Source organism: Chenopodium quinoa, unplaced genomic scaffold (assembly GCF_001683475.1).
Source record: "Chenopodium quinoa cultivar QQ74 unplaced genomic scaffold, ASM168347v1, whole genome shotgun sequence".
Taxonomy (NCBI): domain Eukaryota; kingdom Viridiplantae; phylum Streptophyta; class Magnoliopsida; order Caryophyllales; family Amaranthaceae; genus Chenopodium; species Chenopodium quinoa.
The window spans coordinates 2,872,130-2,878,200 of NW_018745684.1; positions in this window are offsets into that span (position 1 = coordinate 2,872,130).

The window sequence follows — 6,071 nt, forward strand, 5'->3', positions numbered from 1 at the left end:
ACCCCTTGAATCTGAATTTTCATCAGATTGAAGCGCCTGATATAAGAGCGTAGCCCCTCCTCTCCCTGCTGTATAGCACCCAAGTCAAGACTTGTCTTCTTTGTAGGGATATTCATTGAGAAGTTTGACGCAAACAAGTATGCAAGCGTCTTGAAATTGTTTATGCAACCGACTAGCAAGTTGCCAAACCATGAATGGGCGACGCCCTTCAATATGGCCGGGAAGCATTTACACCATGTAGCATCGTCCAACCCTTGAAGATACATAAGGTTGGTGTATGCCATCAGGTGGTCTTCTGGGTTGGAGGTACCATCATAAGTGCCTACCAACACATTCTTCACCTTGGCGAGCTGTGCGACCTCAGTTATTTCCTTGGAGAAAGCTGAAGGCTGTTCCCCAAGTCTTAGCAGACGAAGCTGCCAGTCCAAGGGCTGGACGTTAGGTGCCGCCTGCCCTCCGAAGAGAGTAGGCTGCATAAAAGGTTGTCCATACAGCATGTATGGTTGTTGAGGCGCATACGGGGCCGTCTGGAATATCTAAGGATTGGAGTGAGCGGACATGCCGCCTGTCTGGTCCTCTTGGTTTGATTAAGAATGCCTCATTGAGGCATTCTGAAAAGTGTCATTTAAGTTCGACGTTAAGGCCGACTCTAACAGTTGCATTTTCCTCTTTTGCTGGATTATCATCCAAGCATCGGAATATATTTTCTTGGAACCATCCGGCTGCACATGCCGGATGGCCTTTCTCTTCCCTGTCTCTGGGAATCGAAGTCCAGCCAAGTTTATCAAGGGCTTCGGCCCTTCCCTTGGTTTTGAGTAAGGAGTTGGCTCTCGGTCCTTGACCAGCTTATTCCTCCCAGAATGAGAGGGCTCTTTGGCCGACTGTTCCTGGGTAGGAACAACCGTCCGTTTATCAATAAGATCCTTAATCTCCCCTTTGAAACTTGTCATGAGAGTCATGAGCTCGTTTCTAGTGATGGGGGTGGATCCTTCGGCCACCTGAAGATGACCAGCCGACTGAGCGACTGTTTCACTGGGCCTTGCCAGGTCGGGGTTCCGTTCCCTCCTTTCGGTGGGACGGATGCGTCGTGTCCTGAGGAACCTGTCAGGGGCCGTATGGGTGGCGACTTCATAGTCGTCATTTGTGTCCTGGTCTGAGTAGACCTGAGCATCGGTTGTAGGCCGTTTCTCGCTTAGAGGCAGTACAGGTTCTTGTGAAGTCATCTCAGAAGTACTCTCCCCACAGACGGCGCCAAAGTTTCGGGGTTTTTTGATGTCCTGCGGGAGAGTTACAATTCCAACACTGACCTGGACGCCTGTACCTGCAAAACAACGGAAACTCCGGTGGGTGGGAGTTGCGCCTCCGACGATCAAGTTAGAACGTGTATGAGGAGTCAAGTGCGGAAAGTAAAGGGTCTCTCTTAGATTCCAAAAGAGTATCTGCAATGTGAATTTCTGAATAGATGTTCCTCAGAGGAAAACATCTCTTTATATAGCATTGAAAAACGTGCCCAGTTTTAGGTTTTAGTAAACCTAGGCCTAACTGGGCTTTGCCTAGGAATTTGGGCCGTAGAAGGCCTCTTTTCTGATGGGTTATCTGTTTGCCACGTGTCGTGGCTTGATTGGTCAGCCCTAGACCTCTCAGGAGGCGACACATGGCAGACTCTGATTAGTCCACGTGGATGACACGTGGCAGGACGTGATTGGTCCACGTGCCGGGAAAAATCTCCTAATCACCTTTAAATTGTCAATTTAGTTGGTTATCACTAGTAGAAAAAAAGAAATAGGCAACCCCCCTATGGCAACGGTTCATAAAACCGTTACCAACTTAAATGAGTTGGCAACGGTTAACCGTTGCCAATTGAGTATTTGTTTTTTTTTTTAAAAAAAAATAGTAGAGTTGGCAACGGTTACCGTTGCCAACTTAAAAAAAATAAAAAAATATTTTTTTCCTCTTCTCTTTCTCTCTCCTCTCCTTCTCCTTCATTCTCTTCCACTTTCTCGATCTTCCTCTCCATCATTCTCCCTTCTTCTCTTTCTCTCTCCTCTCCTTCTCCTTCATTCTCTTCCACTTTCTCGATCTTCATCACCTTCATTCTCCCTCCTCTTTTCGTCAACCTCAACAACAACAACAATCTCAACAACAACAACAACAACAAACTCAACAACAACAACAACAACAACAACAACCGTCAAGAATAATTTTTTTACTTTTTTCGTTTTTTTTTTCTTATTTTGATTTTAGATTTGTATTATTCGTTTTTTTTTTTTCCGTTTTGTTGTTTTTTTTTCGGATTTTGATTTTGTATTATTCAATTTGTGTATTAGATCTGTTTTTTTTTGTAGTGTTTGTTTATTCAATTTTTCTGTTTTTTTTGTATATTTGATTTGTTTCCTCTCATCCTCTCATTTTTTTTTTGAATTTTTTCGTGGTGGGTTTCGTGGGTGGGGATATGGTGGGTTTCGTGGGTGGGAATATGGTGGGGATATAGTGGGTTTCGTGGGTGGGGATATGGTGGGTTTCGTGGTGGGGATTTGGGTGATTTGGGTTAGTTTTGGTTAGGGTTCGGTGGTTGTGGTTGGTGAATCTGGGGTAGGTGGTTGGTTGTGGGTGGGTGGGTGTAGGTTAGGGGTTGTAGTGGTGGTGGGTTGTGGGTAGTTGTGGGTTAGGGGGGTTTCGTGGGTGGGGATATGGGTTAGGGGGGTTTCGCTGGGTGGGTATAAGGTGGTCAAGGGTCTGGTCAGGGGGTTGGGTGGGTGGGGTGGAGGAGTTTTGGACTGGGTGGTAGCGTAGGGGGTCTGGTAAGGGGGTTGGGTGGGTGGGTTGGGGGAGGTTTGGACTGGGGGATCTGGTGAGGTGGTTGTAGGGTGGGTGGGGTGGGGGAGGTTTGGACTGGGAGGTCTGGCCTGGTCAGGGTGGTGGTGGGTGGGGTGGATTGCTTGAGTTGGTGGTATCGTTAAACTTAAAACGTTGTTGACCAATTATTCAAAAAAAAAAAAAAATATATATATATATATATATATATTTGGCAACGTTTTGAACCGTTGCCAATTATTTTGGGATTTGGCAACCCTCAAATACGCAACGGTTCAAAACCGTTGCCTTTGAGGGGTTTGAACCGTTGCCAATTTGCTCTTTTCGTGTAGTGTATGTACACGACCCACTTCATTAAAGTAGAGCCATCACGTGCTTTTATTTGACCAACTAGTGACCGTATATAGTTCCAAATGATGCTGTATGACCTTGGGATGCCTTCACCGCTTTAGTTTTCGACACTGGTCACAAAATCTCAAAATTGGTCCAACTTTCTAGCCTTCAAATTTGCCTCAAGAGAGCATTTTTTAAACTGAGAATATTATACATCGAGGTGCTTCAAAGGGTTCCCAAAGGGCCCAAGAGGCCCACTTAAAGGTTGGAATCTTCTCATTCATGCCTTCACTTACCTCTTTTTGACATGTCTAAAAAGTCTTTTCAATATACATTGACTATTTTACAATTTATATAACTAATTATTAATATTAAAATTCGAACATAAATCGGGCACTAACTAGTTTATATCTATTTTTGAAAATGAATTCAATGTCACTTTAACATATATGGGATACACCCAAATTCAATTGTATTACGGAATATAGAACTATATATAATACTTCATTCACTTTTACATTTTTTTTAACAGCCCGTCTTGTGTGGCTGGCCACATCGTATGACCGCTTATAAAATAACAAAGTAAACCCTGTAATACTGACTAATTAACCCCCATAACAATGATCGAGTGACCCTATAACACTGCCAAAGTAATCCTTTTAACACTCACCAAGTAACCCCTAATACACTAATAAAGTAACCCATATTTTGGCAGCACACATAAGAATTTGTGTTTTTTAAAAAGGAAAAAATACCATTTGACAGACAAACTTATCACCCAAAATTATGTTTCGCTTTTAGATTAATTTGAAACAAAAAAATTAATAATTTAATTGAACATAGGTTTGCAGTTGAACTTACAAGTACTTTCTTTTCCTATAGTCCATACAAACCTATCGGCACTATTGCACTAACCCATGACCAATCGTTTCTAAATTAAGTCCCACAAACCCAAATCAAACTTGAATTTGTATATTGGTGTCACATACATATACTCACCTTCTTATGTGAACGACCCATTGAATTGGTGAACGACCTGAAAAATATAGTATAGTATAAACAATTCATGTAATGCATGCATGAACAATGGTTTAAACTTTAAAGAATGTATGGAAGGTTTTAGGTTTCATAACTCATTGAATGATTCTCGGTGCCTAATTAGGGACCCGAAATGCCATGTTTGTGATTAAAACCGGCTCTTGCAACTTTTGAATTCTTTACCACTTTATTGTTCTTTCTGGACGACTTTATTACATCATTTTAATGTTTGTTTTTTCTAGATGTTTTATACTCATTTCTTAGTAAACTTAAGTTTGAGCTCGTGCTCAACTAAAACTCACTTATGTTCATTTATTTAATAAATAGTTCAAGCTTGAACAACTTTTATAGTATAATAAGTATATAAGCTTGAACACAAATATACGCATTCTTATAAATTCATAAACTTGTTTATTTAAGAACTAACTCCTTTAGAGGAATGAGGAGATGAAGGGACTGTTCTCCATCCCCCCCAAGTGGTTGGGGGTCAATTGCTCACCTAGCCCTCCAATCCTGTGATAGGGTGAGGGCCCACCATGCATTTTACCGTTTAAAAAAAAATAAAAAATAGCTCCTTTATTTATTGATGTTAATATACAAAGTCGTTTATTTGTTCATGAGCATGTTTGTTTATAAGAAAAGCCCAAAGCTTATTTAAGGAAAGTTATTGACTTGTTCGTGAGTATTGATTTATTTACTCACTTTTTAATTAGCATAATAATTTTGATAATTTTAAATGTGAAAAACGCAATTTTAATATGAAATCGGCTAGATTAATAAAAAAAATCGTTTATGATTTTATCACAAATTCAGGATTATTTACGCAAAAGGGCTTATTTATGAAATCGGCTAGACTGATAAACAAATCGCTCATGATTTGATCACTAACACTACACTAAATCGTTCATGATTTGATAAACAAACTCCATTTCATAACAATCGGAAACACTTTTCTTTAACATTCGTTTTATAATAATTGCAACACTTTATATTTGAAAAGAACCCACTATTATTACTATATTGTTTTCTTTTCTACTAATCTCACTTTCACAAATATTTTATTATTTTTCTCTTCTACCAACCCCATGTACAACTTTTTTTTTTAATTATTCCTCACTCATACTAACTTTATTTTATATTATAAAAAATCTTGTATCAGTACCTACCCTTTAGTTTTACTAAAACTTAATCCATACCCTAATGTTGCAATTACTATGAAACGGAAGGAGTATTTTACTTTTAGCAAATTCTCTTTACCGCCTCACTCGTTTTACTCCACAATATTTACTACCTCAGGCTCGGTTCATTTCACCTTATTTTTGCTGAACTGAAATTATTTTTACTTAATAGAAATTATTTTTGCTGAACTGAAATTAATTTTACTAAACTGAAATTATTTTTGCTAAACTGAAATTATTTTTACTGATTTTCTATTATATTTCTTCTTTAAAGTTACTGAATTTTATTAAACTACTTATGTTTACTGAACTAAAATTATTTTTATTGAACTTATTGAAATTATTTTTACTTAACTTACTTCATATTATTTTTTTTAAGGAGAAGTGAACAGGGTCTCAGCTTCATATTATTTGCAACGATTTAACATGAAATATAAGTAGAAAATATATAATTGTTACAAATAATATGAAACAAAGGTAGTATATTTTTTTAATCCACTCATAAAGTCATAATTAATTAACAACTTTCTTACATTCCTTCACCTTTTTAACTTCTATTAGCAATCTTCTCTTCAAATGCATTAATTTGTGTGTGAACTTTTGGAAGCAGAGGTAATATGTTCTAACACGTGTGGATTAAATGAATGTTTTAGAAAGTGGATAAGACATCTGTTTCTTAGGTTGGGCAATAATTAACAAAATCACAAT